General features: G+C 47.6%; 13 non-coding genes across 13 annotated transcripts; all 13 read right to left on the minus strand.

Moving 5' to 3' along the window:
* Window positions 1-497: 497 nt before the first annotated feature.
* Window positions 498-688, minus strand: LOC142694681 (U2 spliceosomal RNA). Its single transcript, XR_012862869.1, has one exon. It is a non-coding gene; the product is annotated as a U2 spliceosomal RNA (small nuclear RNA).
* Window positions 689-1,972: 1,284 nt separating this feature from the next.
* Window positions 1,973-2,163, minus strand: LOC142694682 (U2 spliceosomal RNA). Its single transcript, XR_012862870.1, has one exon. It is a non-coding gene; the product is annotated as a U2 spliceosomal RNA (small nuclear RNA).
* Window positions 2,164-3,455: 1,292 nt separating this feature from the next.
* LOC142694683 (U2 spliceosomal RNA) lies at window positions 3,456-3,646 on the minus strand. Its single transcript, XR_012862871.1, has one exon. It is a non-coding gene; the product is annotated as a U2 spliceosomal RNA (small nuclear RNA).
* Window positions 3,647-4,934: 1,288 nt separating this feature from the next.
* Window positions 4,935-5,125, minus strand: LOC142694685 (U2 spliceosomal RNA). Its single transcript, XR_012862872.1, has one exon. It is a non-coding gene; the product is annotated as a U2 spliceosomal RNA (small nuclear RNA).
* Window positions 5,126-6,433: 1,308 nt separating this feature from the next.
* LOC142694686 (U2 spliceosomal RNA) lies at window positions 6,434-6,624 on the minus strand. Its single transcript, XR_012862873.1, has one exon. It is a non-coding gene; the product is annotated as a U2 spliceosomal RNA (small nuclear RNA).
* A 1,296-nt stretch (window positions 6,625-7,920) lies between these two features.
* Window positions 7,921-8,111, minus strand: LOC142694688 (U2 spliceosomal RNA). Its single transcript, XR_012862875.1, has one exon. It is a non-coding gene; the product is annotated as a U2 spliceosomal RNA (small nuclear RNA).
* Window positions 8,112-9,407: 1,296 nt separating this feature from the next.
* Window positions 9,408-9,598, minus strand: LOC142694689 (U2 spliceosomal RNA). The gene has a single exon (XR_012862876.1). It is a non-coding gene; the product is annotated as a U2 spliceosomal RNA (small nuclear RNA).
* Window positions 9,599-10,890: 1,292 nt separating this feature from the next.
* On the minus strand, window positions 10,891-11,081 carry LOC142694690 (U2 spliceosomal RNA). Its single transcript, XR_012862877.1, has one exon. It is a non-coding gene; the product is annotated as a U2 spliceosomal RNA (small nuclear RNA).
* A 1,264-nt stretch (window positions 11,082-12,345) lies between these two features.
* On the minus strand, window positions 12,346-12,536 carry LOC142694691 (U2 spliceosomal RNA). The gene has a single exon (XR_012862878.1). It is a non-coding gene; the product is annotated as a U2 spliceosomal RNA (small nuclear RNA).
* Window positions 12,537-13,824: 1,288 nt separating this feature from the next.
* LOC142694692 (U2 spliceosomal RNA) lies at window positions 13,825-14,015 on the minus strand. Its single transcript, XR_012862879.1, has one exon. It is a non-coding gene; the product is annotated as a U2 spliceosomal RNA (small nuclear RNA).
* A 1,284-nt stretch (window positions 14,016-15,299) lies between these two features.
* LOC142694693 (U2 spliceosomal RNA) lies at window positions 15,300-15,490 on the minus strand. The gene has a single exon (XR_012862880.1). It is a non-coding gene; the product is annotated as a U2 spliceosomal RNA (small nuclear RNA).
* Window positions 15,491-16,758: 1,268 nt separating this feature from the next.
* LOC142694694 (U2 spliceosomal RNA) lies at window positions 16,759-16,949 on the minus strand. The gene has a single exon (XR_012862881.1). It is a non-coding gene; the product is annotated as a U2 spliceosomal RNA (small nuclear RNA).
* Window positions 16,950-18,253: 1,304 nt separating this feature from the next.
* LOC142694696 (U2 spliceosomal RNA) lies at window positions 18,254-18,444 on the minus strand. The gene has a single exon (XR_012862882.1). It is a non-coding gene; the product is annotated as a U2 spliceosomal RNA (small nuclear RNA).
* Window positions 18,445-19,482: the final 1,038 nt, after the last annotated feature.

A 19,482-nucleotide genomic window follows, 5' to 3' on the forward strand; every position in this document is an offset into this window, starting at 1 on the left:
CAATTCTTACTTCTTCTTGAAATGTAGGGACGACAGTACATTCCATCACATCCATCTAGTGTACACAGGTAGGTCCATTGTGGCGGGCAGGCGAGCGGGCGGGCTGCTTTATTGGCTGTTTGCTGTTCCCCTACTCCACTCCACTATTTGACTGTTGTGCTGCATCAATCAATCAATCAATCAATCAATCAATCAATCAGTGGCTGGCTCAGGTGCAGCTCTTTAACTTACCTAAAAGGGAGGGCGGAGAGAAGACAAGGAAGGTGAATGAGGTGTTCCAATGTGAAATGCCGGAAACACAGAAACACAGACGACACACAACAAGAGGTGGCAATCTATTCATTAATTGCATTTAATCAATGAGCTCATTATCACTCATGCATTGTCCAACAGGTGTTGAAATAATGGGATTAAAAGGGGAGATCCCTTCAGAAAGACAGAAACAATAGCAAAGACAAAAAACACTTTTGGAATCTGCTTTTAGTCAACACATAAGGAAAGGGTGCACCGGTCCTGGAAATACTGCAATACCAGGTCAATGCGTGGAGTGGACAGAGCAAGCTCTATTTCCATCTCCCTGTTCTAAAAATCCATTTAATATATGGTCCCCAGATAGGGGACGTATCAGATATTAAACTGATAAGAACAGATACTACACTTGATCTTAGCCAAAAGGCCGAGAAGCGATAACCCGAACGGGCCGCGCGTTGCCCGAGCCTGCCCGATACTGCTGTTCAGCCCTTGCAGCGATTCAGCCTACTTCTAGGCAATTCCATGGGGCCCTGCAGGCTCACACACTCACAGCTACACGGGAGGTGAATAAAGGCCGGAGAGGAAGCCAGACAGGATTTGCTTCTTTTGCTTGCACCACAATGCAGTGCTGAAAGAGGAGGAATCTACATAAAAACGCCTTCCTGGCAACGCCCAAATGCCCTGCTGCCATGCAGATAAACACTGGCAGCGGCAGCAAGTGCATGCCCACAGCCACCCCTTGTTCCTTCACACCTTGTATCAGCTGTAATCCAGTCCAGTCCAGTGCTGCCTGCTGAGCAGCACTGACCAACACTGCCTGGGCCCAGGCTTTTATCTCTGAGGCCCCATTATGATGTCAGAAAGCTGGCTCTGGAATCCTGAGGGCTCCACTATGACACGTGCAAAGTTCCGTCTGAACTTTATATAAGACGGTGAGGCTCAGTCAGTCACTCAGTGTTGCCTGAGAGGGCAACACTGCAACAGCCGGCCACCAGGCTGTCTTTTTTTTGCACAGCTAGTTGCCTCCAGGAGGCCACAAGAGGGAGACAAGGGACTGCAAAATGGAAAATAGGCATCCACCAACTTTACAGACAACTTCTCCTTGCTCCTACAACCTCCATCCTTGCACAGTTTGTTATTCTTCTAGGTAACATAGTAACAAATCCAAATTGCTGCTCTCTTTGTAGGCAAGCAAGGCTTTGTTGCAACTGCAATTCTTACTTCTTCTTGAAATGTAGGGACGACAGTACATTCCATCACATCCATCTAGTGTACACAGGTAGGTCCATTGTGGCGGGCAGGCGAGCGGGCGGGCTGCTTTATTGGCTGTTTGCTGTTCCCCTACTCCACTCCACTATTTGACTGTTGTGCTGCATCAATCAATCAATCAATCAATCAATCAATCAATCAATCAATCAATCAGTGGCTGGCTCAGGTGCAGCTCTTTAACTTACCTAAAAGGGAGGGCGGAGAGAAGACAAGGAAGGTGAATGAGGTGTTCCAATGTGAAATGCCGGAAACACAGAAACACAGACGACACACAACAAGAGGTGGCAATCTATTCATTAATTGCATTTAATCAATGAGCTCATTATCACTCATGCATTGTCCAACAGGTGTTGAAATAATGGGATTAAAAAGGGAGATCCCTTCAGAAAGACAGAAACAATAGCAAAGACAAAAAACACTTTTGGAATCTGCTTTTAGTCAACACATAAGGAAAGGGTGCACCGGTCCTGGAAATACTGCAATACCAGGTCAATGCGTGGAGTGGACAGAGCAAGCTCTATTTCCATCTCCCTGTTCTAAAAATCCATTTAATATATGGTCCCCAGATAGGGGACGTATCAGATATTAAACTGATAAGAACAGATACTACACTTGATCTTAGCCAAAAGGCCGAGAAGCGATAACCCGAACGGGCCGCGCGTTGCCCGAGCCTGCCCGATACTGCTGTTCAGCCCTTGCAGCGATTCAGCCTACTTCTAGGCAATTCCATGGGGCCCTGCAGGCTCACACACTCACAGCTACACGGGAGGTGAATAAAGGCCGGAGAGGAAGCCAGACAGGATTTGCTTCTTTTGCTTGCACCACAATGCAGTGCTGAAAGAGGAGGAATCTACATAAAAACGCCTTCCTGGCAACGCCCAAATGCCCTGCTGCCATGCAGATAAACACTGGCAGCGGCAGCAAGTGCATGCCCACAGCCACCCCTTGTTCCTTCACACCTTGTATCAGCTGTAATCCAGTCCAGTCCAGTGCTGCCTGCTGAGCAGCACTGACCAACACTGCCTGGGCCCAGGCTTTTATCTCTGAGGCCCCATTATGATGTCAGAAAGCTGGCTCTGGAATCCTGAGGGCTCCACTATGACACGTGCAAAGTTCCGTCTGAACTTTATATAAGACGGTGAGGCTCAGTCAGTCACTCAGTGTTGCCTGAGAGGGCAACACTGCAACAGCCGGCCGCCAGGCTGTCTTTTTTTTGCACAGCTAGTTGCCTCCAGGAGGCCACAAGAGGGAGACAAGGGACTGCAAAATGGAAAATAGGCATCCACCAACTTTACAGACAACTTCTCCTTGCTCCTACAACCTCCATCCTTGCACAGTTTGTTATTCTTCTAGGTAACATAGTAACAAATCCAAATTGCTGCTCTCTTTGTAGGCAAGCAAGGCTTTGTTGCAACTGCAATTCTTACTTCTTCTTGAAATGTAGGGACGACAGTACATTCCATCACATCCATCTAGTGTACACAGGTAGGTCCATTGTGGCGGGCAGGCGAGCGGGCGGGCTGCTTTATTGGCTGTTTGCTGTTCCCCTACTCCACTCCACTATTTGACTGTTGTGCTGCATCAATCAATCAATCAATCAATCAATCAATCAATCAATCAATCAATCAATCAATCAGTGGCTGGCTCAGGTGCAGCTCTTTAACTTACCTAAAAGGGAGGGCGGAGAGAAGACAAGGAAGGTGAATGAGGTGTTCCAATGTGAAATGCCGGAAACACAGAAACACAGACGACACACAACAAGAGGTGGCAATCTATTCATTAATTGCATTTAATCAATGAGCTCATTATCACTCATGCATTGTCCAACAGGTGTTGAAATAATGGGATTAAAAGGGGAGATCCCTTCAGAAAGACAGAAACAATAGCAAAGACAAAAAACACTTTTGGAATCTGCTTTTAGTCAACACATAAGGAAAGGGTGCACCGGTCCTGGAAATACTGCAATACCAGGTCAATGCGTGGAGTGGACAGAGCAAGCTCTATTTCCATCTCCCTGTTCTAAAAATCCATTTAATATATGGTCCCCAGATAGGGGACGTATCAGATATTAAACTGATAAGAACAGATACTACACTTGATCTTAGCCAAAAGGCCGAGAAGCGATAACCCGAACGGGCCGCGCGTTGCCCGAGCCTGCCCGATACTGCTGTTCAGCCCTTGCAGCGATTCAGCCTACTTCTAGGCAATTCCATGGGGCCCTGCAGGCTCACACACTCACAGCTACACGGGAGGTGAATAAAGGCCGGAGAGGAAGCCAGACAGGATTTGCTTCTTTTGCTTGCACCACAATGCAGTGCTGAAAGAGGAGGAATCTACATAAAAACGCCTTCCTGGCAACGCCCAAATGCCCTGCTGCCATGCAGATAAACACTGGCAGCGGCAGCAAGTGCATGCCCACAGCCACCCCTTGTTCCTTCACACCTTGTATCAGCTGTAATCCAGTCCAGTCCAGTGCTGCCTGCTGAGCAGCACTGACCAACACTGCCTGGGCCCAGGCTTTTATCTCTGAGGCCCCATTATGATGTCAGAAAGCTGGCTCTGGAATCCTGAGGGCTCCACTATGACACGTGCAAAGTTCCGTCTGAACTTTATATAAGACGGTGAGGCTCAGTCAGTCACTCAGTGTTGCCTGAGAGGGCAACACTGCAACAGCCGGCCGCCAGGCTGTCTTTTTTTTGCACAGCTAGTTGCCTCCAGGAGGCCACAAGAGGGAGACAAGGGACTGCAAAATGGAAAATAGGCATCCACCAACTTTACAGACAACTTCTCCTTGCTCCTACAACCTCCATCCTTGCACAGTTTGTTATTCTTCTAGGTAACATAGTAACAAATCCAAATTGCTGCTCTCTTTGTAGGCAAGCAAGGCTTTGTTGCAACTGCAATTCTTACTTCTTCTTGAAATGTAGGGACGACAGTACATTCCATCACATCCATCTAGTGTACACAGGTAGGTCCATTGTGGCGGGCAGGCGAGCGGGCGGGCTGCTTTATTGGCTGTTTGCTGTTCCCCTACTCCACTCCACTATTTGACTGTTGTGCTGCATCAATCAATCAATCAATCAATCAATCAATCAATCAATCAATCAATCAATCAGTGGCTGGCTCAGGTGCAGCTCTTTAACTTACCTAAAAGGGAGGGCGGAGAGAAGACAAGGAAGGTGAATGAGGTGTTCCAATGTGAAATGCCGGAAACACAGAAACACAGACGACACACAACAAGAGGTGGCAATCTATTCATTAATTGCATTTAATCAATGAGCTCATTATCACTCATGCATTGTCCAACAGGTGTTGAAATAATGGGATTAAAAGGGGAGATCCCTTCAGAAAGACAGAAACAATAGCAAAGACAAAAAACACTTTTGGAATCTGCTTTTAGTCAACACATAAGGAAAGGGTGCACCGGTCCTGGAAATACTGCAATACCAGGTCAATGCGTGGAGTGGACAGAGCAAGCTCTATTTCCATCTCCCTGTTCTAAAAATCCATTTAATATATGGTCCCCAGATAGGGGACGTATCAGATATTAAACTGATAAGAACAGATACTACACTTGATCTTAGCCAAAAGGCCGAGAAGCGATAACCCGAACGGGCCGCGCGTTGCCCGAGCCTGCCCGATACTGCTGTTCAGCCCTTGCAGCGATTCAGCCTACTTCTAGGCAATTCCATGGGGCCCTGCAGGCTCACACACTCACAGCTACACGGGAGGTGAATAAAGGCCGGAGAGGAAGCCAGACAGGATTTGCTTCTTTTGCTTGCACCACAATGCAGTGCTGAAAGAGGAGGAATCTACATAAAAACGCCTTCCTGGCAACGCCCAAATGCCCTGCTGCCATGCAGATAAACACTGGCAGCGGCAGCAAGTGCATGCCCACAGCCACCCCTTGTTCCTTCACACCTTGTATCAGCTGTAATCCAGTCCAGTCCAGTGCTGCCTGCTGAGCAGCACTGACCAACACTGCCTGGGCCCAGGCTTTTATCTCTGAGGCCCCATTATGATGTCAGAAAGCTGGCTCTGGAATCCTGAGGGCTCCACTATGACACGTGCAAAGTTCCGTCTGAACTTTATATAAGACGGTGAGGCTCAGTCAGTCACTCAGTGTTGCCTGAGAGGGCAACACTGCAACAGCCGGCCGCCAGGCTGTCTTTTTTTTGCACAGCTAGTTGCCTCCAGGAGGCCACAAGAGGGAGACAAGGGACTGCAAAATGGAAAATAGGCATCCACCAACTTTACAGACAACTTCTCCTTGCTCCTACAACCTCCATCCTTGCACAGTTTGTTATTCTTCTAGGTAACATAGTAACAAATCCAAATTGCTGCTCTCTTTGTAGGCAAGCAAGGCTTTGTTGCAACTGCAATTCTTACTTCTTCTTGAAATGTAGGGACGACAGTACATTCCATCACATCCATCTAGTGTACACAGGTAGGTCCATTGTGGCGGGCAGGCGAGCGGGCGGGCTGCTTTATTGGCTGTTTGCTGTTCCCCTACTCCACTCCACTATTTGACTGTTGTGCTGCATCAATCAATCAATCAATCAATCAATCAATCAATCAATCAATCAATCAATCAATCAATCAATCAATCAATCAGTGGCTGGCTCAGGTGCAGCTCTTTAACTTACCTAAAAGGGAGGGCGGAGAGAAGACAAGGAAGGTGAATGAGGTGTTCCAATGTGAAATGCCGGAAACACAGAAACACAGACGACACACAACAAGAGGTGGCAATCTATTCATTAATTGCATTTAATCAATGAGCTCATTATCACTCATGCATTGTCCAACAGGTGTTGAAATAATGGGATTAAAAGGGGAGATCCCTTCAGAAAGACAGAAACAATAGCAAAGACAAAAAACACTTTTGGAATCTGCTTTTAGTCAACACATAAGGAAAGGGTGCACCGGTCCTGGAAATACTGCAATACCAGGTCAATGCGTGGAGTGGACAGAGCAAGCTCTATTTCCATCTCCCTGTTCTAAAAATCCATTTAATATATGGTCCCCAGATAGGGGACGTATCAGATATTAAACTGATAAGAACAGATACTACACTTGATCTTAGCCAAAAGGCCGAGAAGCGATAACCCGAACGGGCCGCGCGTTGCCCGAGCCTGCCCGATACTGCTGTTCAGCCCTTGCAGCGATTCAGCCTACTTCTAGGCAATTCCATGGGGCCCTGCAGGCTCACACACTCACAGCTACACGGGAGGTGAATAAAGGCCGGAGAGGAAGCCAGACAGGATTTGCTTCTTTTGCTTGCACCACAATGCAGTGCTGAAAGAGGAGGAATCTACATAAAAACGCCTTCCTGGCAACGCCCAAATGCCCTGCTGCCATGCAGATAAACACTGGCAGCGGCAGCAAGTGCATGCCCACAGCCACCCCTTGTTCCTTCACACCTTGTATCAGCTGTAATCCAGTCCAGTCCAGTGCTGCCTGCTGAGCAGCACTGACCAACACTGCCTGGGCCCAGGCTTTTATCTCTGAGGCCCCATTATGATGTCAGAAAGCTGGCTCTGGAATCCTGAGGGCTCCACTATGACACGTGCAAAGTTCCGTCTGAACTTTATATAAGACGGTGAGGCTCAGTCAGTCACTCAGTGTTGCCTGAGAGGGCAACACTGCAACAGCCGGCCGCCAGGCTGTCTTTTTTTTGCACAGCTAGTTGCCTCCAGGAAGCCACAAGAGGGAGACAAGGGACTGCAAAATGGAAAATAGGCATCCACCAACTTTACAGACAACTTCTCCTTGCTCCTACAACCTCCATCCTTGCACAGTTTGTTATTCTTCTAGGTAACATAGTAACAAATCCAAATTGCTGCTCTCTTTGTAGGCAAGCAAGGCTTTGTTGCAACTGCAATTCTTACTTCTTCTTGAAATGTAGGGACGACAGTACATTCCATCACATCCATCTAGTGTACACAGGTAGGTCCATTGTGGCGGGCAGGCGAGCGGGCGGGCTGCTTTATTGGCTGTTTGCTGTTCCCCTACTCCACTCCACTATTTGACTGTTGTGCTGCATCAATCAATCAATCAATCAATCAATCAATCAATCAATCAATCAATCAATCAATCAATCAGTGGCTGGCTCAGGTGCAGCTCTTTAACTTACCTAAAAGGGAGGGCGGAGAGAAGACAAGGAAGGTGAATGAGGTGTTCCAATGTGAAATGCCGGAAACACAGAAACACAGACGACACACAACAAGAGGTGGCAATCTATTCATTAATTGCATTTAATCAATGAGCTCATTATCACTCATGCATTGTCCAACAGGTGTTGAAATAATGGGATTAAAAGGGGAGATCCCTTCAGAAAGACAGAAACAATAGCAAAGACAAAAAACACTTTTGGAATCTGCTTTTAGTCAACACATAAGGAAAGGGTGCACCGGTCCTGGAAATACTGCAATACCAGGTCAATGCGTGGAGTGGACAGAGCAAGCTCTATTTCCATCTCCCTGTTCTAAAAATCCATTTAATATATGGTCCCCAGATAGGGGACGTATCAGATATTAAACTGATAAGAACAGATACTACACTTGATCTTAGCCAAAAGGCCGAGAAGCGATAACCCGAACGGGCCGCGCGTTGCCCGAGCCTGCCCGATACTGCTGTTCAGCCCTTGCAGCGATTCAGCCTACTTCTAGGCAATTCCATGGGGCCCTGCAGGCTCACACACTCACAGCTACACGGGAGGTGAATAAAGGCCGGAGAGGAAGCCAGACAGGATTTGCTTCTTTTGCTTGCACCACAATGCAGTGCTGAAAGAGGAGGAATCTACATAAAAATGCCTTCCTGGCAACGCCCAAATGCCCTGCTGCCATGCAGATAAACACTGGCAGCGGCAGCAAGTGCATGCCCACAGCCACCCCTTGTTCCTTCACACCTTGTATCAGCTGTAATCCAGTCCAGTCCAGTGCTGCCTGCTGAGCAGCACTGACCAACACTGCCTGGGCCCAGGCTTTTATCTCTGAGGCCCCATTATGATGTCAGAAAGCTGGCTCTGGAATCCTGAGGGCTCCACTATGACACGTGCAAAGTTCCGTCTGAACTTTATATAAGACGGTGAGGCTCAGTCAGTCACTCAGTGTTGCCTGAGAGGGCAACACTGCAACAGCCGGCCGCCAGGCTGTCTTTTTTTTGCACAGCTAGTTGCCTCCAGGAGGCCACAAGAGGGAGACAAGGGACTGCAAAATGAAAAATAGGCATCCACCAACTTTACAGACAACTTCTCCTTGCTCCTACAACCTCCATCCTTGCACAGTTTGTTATTCTTCTAGGTAACATAGTAACAAATCCAAATTGCTGCTCTCTTTGTAGGCAAGCAAGGCTTTGTTGCAACTGCAATTCTTACTTCTTCTTGAAATGTAGGGACGACAGTACATTCCATCACATCCATCTAGTGTACACAGGTAGGTCCATTGTGGCGGGCAGGCGAGCGGGCGGGCTGCTTTATTGGCTGTTTGCTGTTCCCCTACTCCACTCCACTATTTGACTGTTGTGCTGCATCAATCAATCAATCAATCAATCAATCAATCAATCAATCAATCAATCAATCAATCAATCAGTGGCTGGCTCAGGTGCAGCTCTTTAACTTACCTAAAAGGGAGGGCGGAGAGAAGACAAGGAAGGTGAATGAGGTGTTCCAATGTGAAATGCCGGAAACACAGAAACACAGACGACACACAACAAGAGGTGGCAATCTATTCATTAATTGCATTTAATCAATGAGCTCATTATCACTCATGCATTGTCCAACAGGTGTTGAAATAATGGGATTAAAAGGGGAGATCCCTTCAGAAAGACAGAAACAATAGCAAAGACAAAAAACACTTTTGGAATCTGCTTTTAGTCAACACATAAGGAAAGGGTGCACCGGTCCTGGAAATACTGCAATACCAGGTCAATGCGTGGAGTGGACAGAGCAAGCTCTATTTCCATCTCCCTGTTCTAAAAATCCATTTAATATATGGTCCCCAGATAGGGGACGTATCAGATATTAAACTGATAAGAACAGATACTACACTTGATCTTAGCCAAAAGGCCGAGAAGCGATAACCCGAACGGGCCGCGCGTTGCCCGAGCCTGCCCGATACTGCTGTTCAGCCCTTGCAGCGATTCAGCCTACTTCTAGGCAATTCCATGGGGCCCTGCAGGCTCACACACTCACAGCTACACGGGAGGTGAATAAAGGCCGGAGAGGAAGCCAGACAGGATTTGCTTCTTTTGCTTGCACCACAATGCAGTGCTGAAAGAGGAGGAATCTACATAAAAACGCCTTCCTGGCAACGCCCAAATGCCCTGCTGCCATGCAGATAAACACTGGCAGCGGCAGCAAGTGCATGCCCACAGCCACCCCTTGTTCCTTCACACCTTGTATCAGCTGTAATCCAGTCCAGTCCAGTGCTGCCTGCTGAGCAGCACTGACCAACACTGCCTGGGCCCAGGCTTTTATCTCTGAGGCCCCATTATGATGTCAGAAAGCTGGCTCTGGAATCCTGAGGGCTCCACTATGACACGTGCAAAGTTCCGTCTGAACTTTATATAAGACGGTGAGGCTCAGTCAGTCACTCAGTGTTGCCTGAGAGGGCAACACTGCAACAGCCGGCCGCCAGGCTGTCTTTTTTTTGCACAGCTAGTTGCCTCCAGGAGGCCACAAGAGGGAGACAAGGGACTGCAAAATGGAAAATAGGCATCCACCAACTTTACAGACAACTTCTCCTTGCTACTACAACCTCCATCCTTGCACAGTTTGTTATTCTTCTAGGTAACATAGTAACAAATCCAAATTGCTGCTCTCTTTGTAGGCAAGCAAGGCTTTGTTGCAACTGCAATTCTTACTTCTTCTTGAAATGTAGGGACGACAGTACATTCCATCACATCCATCTAGTGTACACAGGTAGGTCCATTGTGGCGGGCAGGCGAGCGGGCGGGCTGCTTTATTGGCTGTTTGCTGTTCCCCTACTCCACTCCACTATTTGACTGTTGTGCTGCATCAATCAATCAATCAATCAATCAATCAATCAATCAATCAATCAATCAATCAATCAGTGGCTGGCTCAGGTGCAGCTCTTTAACTTACCTAAAAGGGAGGGCGGAGAGAAAACAAGGAAGGTGAATGAGGTGTTCCAATGTGAAATGCCGGAAACACAGAAACACAGACGACACACAACAAGAGGTGGCAATCTATTCATTAATTGCATTTAATCAATGAGCTCATTATCACTCATGCATTGTCCAACAGGTGTTGAAATAATGGGATTAAAAGGGGAGATCCCTTCAGAAAGACAGAAACAATAGCAAAGACAAAAAACACTTTTGGAATCTGCTTTTAGTCAACACATAAGGAAAGGGTGCACCGGTCCTGGAAATACTGCAATACCAGGTCAATGCGTGGAGTGGACAGAGCAAGCTCTATTTCCATCTCCCTGTTCTAAAAATCCATTTAATATATGGTCCCCAGATAGGGGACGTATCAGATATTAAACTGATAAGAACAGATACTACACTTGATCTTAGCCAAAAGGCCGAGAAGCGATAACCCGAACGGGCCGCGCGTTGCCCGAGCCTGCCCGATACTGCTGTTCAGCCCTTGCAGCGATTCAGCCTACTTCTAGGCAATTCCATGGGGCCCTGCAGGCTCACACACTCACAGCTACACGGGAGGTGAATAAAGGCCGGAGAGGAAGCCAGACAGGATTTGCTTCTTTTGCTTGCACCACAATGCAGTGCTGAAAGAGGAGGAATCTACATAAAAACGCCTTCCTGGCAACGCCCAAATGCCCTGCTGCCATGCAGATAAACACTGGCAGCGGCAGCAAGTGCATGCCCACAGCCACCCCTTGTTCCTTCACACCTTGTATCAGCTGTAATCCAGTCCAGTCCAGTGCTGCCTGCTGAGCAGCACTGACCAACACTGCCTGGGCCCAGGCTTTTATCTCTGAGGCCCCATTATGATGTCAGAAAGCTGGCTCTGGAATCCTGAGGGCTCCACTATGACACGTGCAAAGTTCCGTCTGAACTTTATATAAGACGGTGAGGCTCAGTCAGTCACTCAGTGTTGCCTGAGAGGGCAACACTGCAACAGCCGGCCGCCAGGCTGTCTTTTTTTTGCACAGCTAGTTGCCTCCAGGAGGCCACAAGAGGGAGACAAGGGACTGCAAAATGGAAAATAGGCATCCACCAACTTTACAGACAACTTCTCCTTGCTCCTACAACCTCCATCCTTGCACAGTTTGTTATTCTTCTAGGTAACATAGTAACAAATCCAAATTGCTGCTCTCTTTGTAGGCAAGCAAGGCTTTGTTGCAACTGCAATTCTTACTTCTTCTTGAAATGTAGGGACGACAGTACATTCCATCACATCCATCTAGTGTACACAGGTAGGTCCATCTTTATTGGCTGTTTGCTGTTCCCCTACTCCACTCCACTATTTGACTGTTGTGCTGCATCAATCAATCAATCAATCAATCAATCAATCAATCAATCAATCAATCAATCAATCAGTGGCTGGCTCAGGTGCAGCTCTTTAACTTACCTAAAAGGGAGGGCGGAGAGAAGACAAGGAAGGTGAATGAGGTGTTCCAATGTGAAATGCCGGAAACACAGAAACACAGACGACACACAACAAGAGGTGGCAATCTATTCATTAATTGCATTTAATCAATGAGCTCATTATCACTCATGCATTGTCCAACAGGTGTTGAAATAATGGGATTAAAAGGGGAGATCCCTTCAGAAAGACAGAAACAATAGCAAAGACAAAAAACACTTTTGGAATCTGCTTTTAGTCAACACATAAGGAAAGGGTGCACCGGTCCTGGAAATACTGCAATACCAGGTCAATGCGTGGAGTGGACAGAGCAAGCTCTATTTCCATCTCCCTGTTCTAAAAATCCATTTAATATATGGTCCCCAGATAGGGGACGTATCAGATATTAAACTGATAAGAACAGATACTACACTTGATCTTAGCCAAAAGGCCGAGAAGCGATAACCCGAACGGGCCGCGCGTTGCCCGAGCCTGCCCGATACTGCTGTTCAGCCCTTGCAGCGATTCAGCCTACTTCTAGGCAATTCCATGGGGCCCTGCAGGCTCACACACTCACAGCTACACGGGAGGTGAATAAAGGCCGGAGAGGAAGCCAGACAGGATTTGCTTCTTTTGCTTGCACCACAATGCAGTGCTGAAAGAGGAGGAATCTACATAAAAACGCCTTCCTGGCAACGCCCAAATGCCCTGCTGCCATGCAGATAAACACTGGCAGCGGCAGCAAGTGCATGCCCACAGCCACCCCTTGTTCCTTCACACCTTGTATCAGCTGTAATCCAGTCCAGTCCAGTGCTGCCTGCTGAGCAGCACTGACCAACACTGCCTGGGCCCAGGCTTTTATCTCTGAGGCCCCATTATGATGTCAGAAAGCTGGCTCTGGAATCCTGAGGGCTCCACTATGACACGTGCAAAGTTCCGTCTGAACTTTATATAAGACGGTGAGGCTCAGTCAGTCACTCAGTGTTGCCTGAGAGGGCAACACTGCAACAGCCGGCCGCCAGGCTGTCTTTTTTTTGCACAGCTAGTTGCCTCCAGGAGGCCACAAGAGGGAGACAAGGGACTGCAAAATGGAAAATAGGCATCCACCAACTTTACAGACAACTTCTCCTTGCTCCTACAACCTCCATCCTTGCACAGTTTGTTATTCTTCTAGGTAACATAGTAACAAATCCAAATTGCTGCTCTCTTTGTAGGCAAGCAAGGCTTTGTTGCAACTGCAATTCTTACTTCTTCTTGAAATGTAGGGACGACAGTACATTCCATCACATCCATCTAGTGTACACAGGTAGGTCCATTGTGGCGGGCAGGCGAGCGGGCGGGCTGCTTTATTGGCTGTTTGCTGTTCCCCTACTCCACTCCACTATTTGACTGTTGTGCTGCATCAATCAATCAATCAATCAATCAATCAATCAATCAATCAATCAATCAATCAGTGGCTGGCTCAGGTGCAGCTCTTTAACTTACCTAAAAGGGAGGGCGGAGAGAAGACAAGGAAGGTGAATGAGGTGTTCCAATGTGAAATGCCGGAAACACAGAAACACAGACGACACACAACAAGAGGTGGCAATCTATTCATTAATTGCATTTAATCAATGAGCTCATTATCACTCATGCATTGTCCAACAGGTGTTGAAATAATGGGATTAAAAGGGGAGATCCCTTCAGAAAGACAGAAACAATAGCAAAGACAAAAAACACTTTTGGAATCTGCTTTTAGTCAACACATAAGGAAAGGGTGCACCGGTCCTGGAAATACTGCAATACCAGGTCAATGCGTGGAGTGGACAGAGCAAGCTCTATTTCCATCTCCCTGTTCTAAAAATCCATTTAATATATGGTCCCCAGATAGGGGACGTATCAGATATTAAACTGATAAGAACAGATACTACACTTGATCTTAGCCAAAAGGCCGAGAAGCGATAACCCGAACGGGCCGCGCGTTGCCCGAGCCTGCCCGATACTGCTGTTCAGCCCTTGCAGCGATTCAGCCTACTTCTAGGCAATTCCATGGGGCCCTGCAGGCTCACACACTCACAGCTACACGGGAGGTGAATAAAGGCCGGAGAGGAAGCCAGACAGGATTTGCTTCTTTTGCTTGCACCACAATGCAGTGCTGAAAGAGGAGGAATCTACATAAAAACGCCTTCCTGGCAACGCCCAAATGCCCTGCTGCCATGCAGATAAACACTGGCAGCGGCAGCAAGTGCATGCCCACAGCCACCCCTTGTTCCTTCACACCTTGTATCAGCTGTAATCCAGTCCAGTCCAGTGCTGCCTGCTGAGCAGCACTGACCAACACTGCCTGGGCCCAGGCTTTTATCTCTGAGGCCCCATTATGATGTCAGAAAGCTGGCTCTGGAATCCTGAGGGCTCCACTATGACACGTGCAAAGTTCCGTCTGAACTTTATATAAGACGGTGAGGCTCAGTCAGTCACTCAGTGTTGCCTGAGAGGGCAACACTGCAACAGCCGGCCGCCAGGCTGTCTTTTTTTTGCACAGCTAGTTGCCTCCAGGAGGCCACAAGAGGGAGACAAGGGACTGCAAAATGGAAAATAGGCATCCACCAACTTTACAGACAACTTCTCCTTGCTCCTACAACCTCCATCCTTGCACAGTTTGTTATTCTTCTAGGTAACATAGTAACAAATCCAAATTGCTGCTCTCTTTGTAGGCAAGCAAGGCTTTGTTGCAACTGCAATTCTTACTTCTTCTTGAAATGTAGGGACGACAGTACATTCCATCACATCCATCTAGTGTACACAGGTAGGTCCATTGTGGCGGGCAGGCGAGCGGGCGGGCTGCTTTATTGGCTGTTTGCTGTTCCCCTACTCCACTCCACTATTTGACTGTTGTGCTGCATCAATCAATCAATCAATCAATCAATCAATCAATCAATCAATCAATCAGTGGCTGGCTCAGGTGCAGCTCTTTAACTTACCTAAAAGGGAGGGCGGAGAGAAGACAAGGAAGGTGAATGAGGTGTTCCAATGTGAAATGCCGGAAACACAGAAACACAGACGACACACAACAAGAGGTGGCAATCTATTCATTAATTGCATTTAATCAATGAGCTCATTATCACTCATGCATTGTCCAACAGGTGTTGAAATAATGGGATTAAAAGGGGAGATCCCTTCAGAAAGACAGAAACAATAGCAAAGACAAAAAACACTTTTGGAATCTGCTTTTAGTCAACACATAAGGAAAGGGTGCACCGGTCCTGGAAATACTGCAATACCAGGTCAATGCGTGGAGTGGACAGAGCAAGCTCTATTTCCATCTCCCTGTTCTAAAAATCCATTTAATATATGGTCCCCAGATAGGGGACGTATCAGATATTAAACTGATAAGAACAGATACTACACTTGATCTTAGCCAAAAGGCCGAGAAGCGATAACCCGAACGGGCCGCGCGTTGCCCGAGCCTGCCCGATACTGCTGTTCAGCCCTTGCAGCGATTCAGCCTACTTCTAGGCAATTCCATGGGGCCCTGCAGGCTCACACACTCACAGCTACACGGGAGGTGAATAAAGGCCGGAGAGGAAGCCAGACAGGATTTGCTTCTTTTGCTTGCACCACAATGCAGTGCTGAAAGAGGAGGAATCTACATAAAAACGCCTTCCTGGCAATGCCCAAATGCCCTGCTGCCATGCAGATAAACACTGGCAGCGGCAACAAGTGCATGCCCACAGCCACCCCTTGTTCCTTCACACCTTGTATCAGCTGTAATCCAGTCCAGTCCAGTGCTGCCTGCTGAGCAGCACTGACCAACACTGCCTGGGCCCAGGCTTTTATCTCTGAGGCCCCATTATGATGTCAGAAAGCTGGCTCTGGAATCCTGAGGGCTCCACTATGACACGTGCAAAGTTCCGTCTGAACTTTATATAAGACGGTGAGGCTCAGTCAGTCACTCAGTGTTGCCTGAGAGGGCAACACTGCAACAGCCGGCCGCCAGGCTGTCTTTTTTTTGCACAGCTAGTTGCCTCCAGGAGGCCACAAGAGGGAGACAAGGGACTGCAAAATGGAAAATAGGCATCCACCAACTTTACAGACAACTTCTCCTTGCTCCTACAACCTCCATCCTTGCACAGTTTGTTATTCTTCTAGGTAACATAGTAACAAATCCAAATTGCTGCTCTCTTTGTAGGCAAGCAAGGCTTTGTTGCAACTGCAATTCTTACTTCTTCTTGAAATGTAGGGACGACAGTACATTCCATCACATCCATCTAGTGTACACAGGTAGGTCCATTGTGGCGGGCAGGCGAGCGGGCGGGCTGCTTTATTGGCTGTTTGCTGTTCCCCTACTCCACTCCACTATTTGACTGTTGTGCTGCATCAATCAATCAATCAATCAATCAATCAATCAGTGGCTGGCTCAGGTGCAGCTCTTTAACTTACCTAAAAGGGAGGGCGGAGAGAAGACAAGGAAGGTGAATGAGGTGTTCCAATGTGAAATGCCGGAAACACAGAAACACAGACGACACACAACAAGAGGTGGCAATCTATTCATTAATTGCATTTAATCAATGAGCTCATTATCACTCATGCATTGTCCAACAGGTGTTGAAATAATGGGATTAAAAGGGGAGATCCCTTCAGAAAGACAGAAACAATAGCAAAGACAAAAAACACTTTTGGAATCTGCTTTTAGTCAACACATAAGGAAAGGGTGCACCGGTCCTGGAAATACTGCAATACCAGGTCAATGCGTGGAGTGGACAGAGCAAGCTCTATTTCCATCTCCCTGTTCTAAAAATCCATTTAATATATGGTCCCCAGATAGGGGACGTATCAGATATTAAACTGATAAGAACAGATACTACACTTGATCTTAGCCAAAAGGCCGAGAAGCGATAACCCGAACGGGCCGCGCGTTGCCCGAGCCTGCCCGATACTGCTGTTCAGCCCTTGCAGCGATTCAGCCTACTTCTAGGCAATTCCATGGGGCCCTGCAGGCTCACACACTCACAGCTACACGGGAGGTGAATAAAGGCCGGAGAGGAAGCCAGACAGGATTTGCTTCTTTTGCTTGCACCACAATGCAGTGCTGAAAGAGGAGGAATCTACATAAAAACGCCTTCCTGGCAACGCCCAAATGCCCTGCTGCCATGCAGATAAACACTGGCAGCGGCAGCAAGTGCATGCCCACAGCCACCCCTTGTTCCTTCACACCTTGTATCAGCTGTAATCCAGTCCAGTCCAGTGCTGCCTGCTGAGCAGCACTGACCAACACTGCCTGGGCCCAGGCTTTTATCTCTGAGGCCCCATTATGATGTCAGAAAGCTGGCTCTGGAATCCTGAGGGCTCCACTATGACACGTGCAAAGTTCCGTCTGAACTTTATATAAGACGGTGAGGCTCAGTCAGTCACTCAGTGTTGCCTGAGAGGGCAACACTGCAACAGCCGGCCGCCAGGCTGTCTTTTTTTTGCACAGCTAGTTGCCTCCAGGAGGCCACAAGAGGGAGACAAGGGACTGCAAAATGGAAAATAGGCATCCACCAACTTTACAGACAACTTCTCCTTGCTCCTACAACCTCCATCCTTGCACAGTTTGTTATTCTTCTAGGTAACATAGTAACAAATCCAAATTGCTGCTCTCTTTGTAGGCAAGCAAGGCTTTGTTGCAACTGCAATTCTTACTTCTTCTTGAAATGTAGGGACGACAGTACATTCCATCACATCCATCTAGTGTACACAGGTAGGTCCATTGTGGCGGGCAGGCGAGCGGGCGGGCTGCTTTATTGGCTGTTTGCTGTTCCCCTACTCCACTCCACTATTTGACTGTTGTGCTGCATCAATCAATCAATCAATCAATCAATCAATCAATCAATCAATCAATCAATCAATCAATCAATCAATCAGTGGCTGGCTCAGGTGCAGCTCTTTAACTTACCTAAAAGGGAGGGCGGAGAGAAGACAAGGAAGGTGAATGAGGTGTTCCAATGTGAAATGCCGGAAACACAGAAACACAGACGACACACAACAAGAGGTGGCAATCTATTCATTAATTGCATTTAATCAATGAGCTCATTATCACTCATGCATTGTCCAACAGGTGTTGAAATAATGGGATTAAAAGGGGAGATCCCTTCAGAAAGACAGAAACAATAGCAAAGACAAAAAACACTTTTGGAATCTGCTTTTAGTCAACACATAAGGAAAGGGTGCACCGGTCCTGGAAATACTGCAATACCAGGTCAATGCGTGGAGTGGACAGAGCAAGCTCTATTTCCATCTCCCTGTTCTAAAAATCCATTTAATATATGGTCCCCAGATAGGGGACGTATCAGATATTAAACTGATAAGAACAGATACTACACTTGATCTTAGCCAAAAGGCCGAGAAGCGATAACCCGAACGGGCCGCGCGTTGCCCGAGCCTGCCCGATACTGCTGTTCAGCCCTTGCAGCGATTCAGCCTACTTCTAGGCAATTGCATGGGGCCCTGCAGGCTCACACACTCACAGCTACACGGGAGGTGAATAAAGGCCGGAGAGGAAGCCAGACAGGATTTGCTTCTTTTGCTTGCACCACAATGCAGTGCTGAAAGAGGAGGAATCTACATAAAAACGCCTTCCTGGCAACGCCCAAATGCCCTGCTGCCATGCAGATAAACACTGGCAGCGGCAGCAAGTGCATGCCCACAGCCACCCCTTGTTCCTTCACACCTTGTATCAGCTGTAATCCAGTCCAGTCCAGTGCTGCCTGCTGAGCAGCACTGACCAACACTGCCTGGGCCCAGGCTTTTATCTCTGAGGCCCCATTATGATGTCAGAAAGCTGGCTCTGGAATCCTGAGGGCTCCACTATGACACGTGCAAAGTTCCGTCTGAACTTTATATAAGACGGTGAGGCTCAGTCAGTCACTCAGTGTTGCCTGAGAGGGCAACACTGCAACAGCCGGCCGCCAGGCTGTCTTTTTTTTGCACAGCTAGTTGCCTCCAGGAGGCCACAAGAGGGAGACAAGGGACTGCAAAATGGAAAATAGGCATCCACCAACTTTACAGACAACTTCTCCTTGCTCCTACAACCTCCATCCTTGCACAGTTTGTTATTCTTCTAGGTAACATAGTAACAAATCCAAATTGCTGCTCTCTTTGTAGGCAAGCAAGGCTTTGTTGCAACTGCAATTTTTACTTCTTCTTGAAATGTAGGGACGACAGTACATTCCATCACATCCATCTAGTGTACACAGGTAGGTCCATTGTGGCGGGCAGGCGAGCGGGCGGGCTGCTTTATTGGCTGTTTGCTGTTCCCCTACTCCACTCCACTATTTGACTGTTGTGCTGCATCAATCAATCAATCAATCAATCAATCAATCAATCAATCAATCAATCAATCAATCAATCAATCAGTGGCTGGCTCAGGTGCAGCTCTTTAACTTACCTAA

Source organism: Rhinoderma darwinii, assembly GCF_050947455.1.
Source record: "Rhinoderma darwinii isolate aRhiDar2 chromosome 5 unlocalized genomic scaffold, aRhiDar2.hap1 SUPER_5_unloc_46, whole genome shotgun sequence".
Classification (NCBI taxonomy): Eukaryota; Metazoa; Chordata; class Amphibia; order Anura; family Rhinodermatidae; genus Rhinoderma; species Rhinoderma darwinii.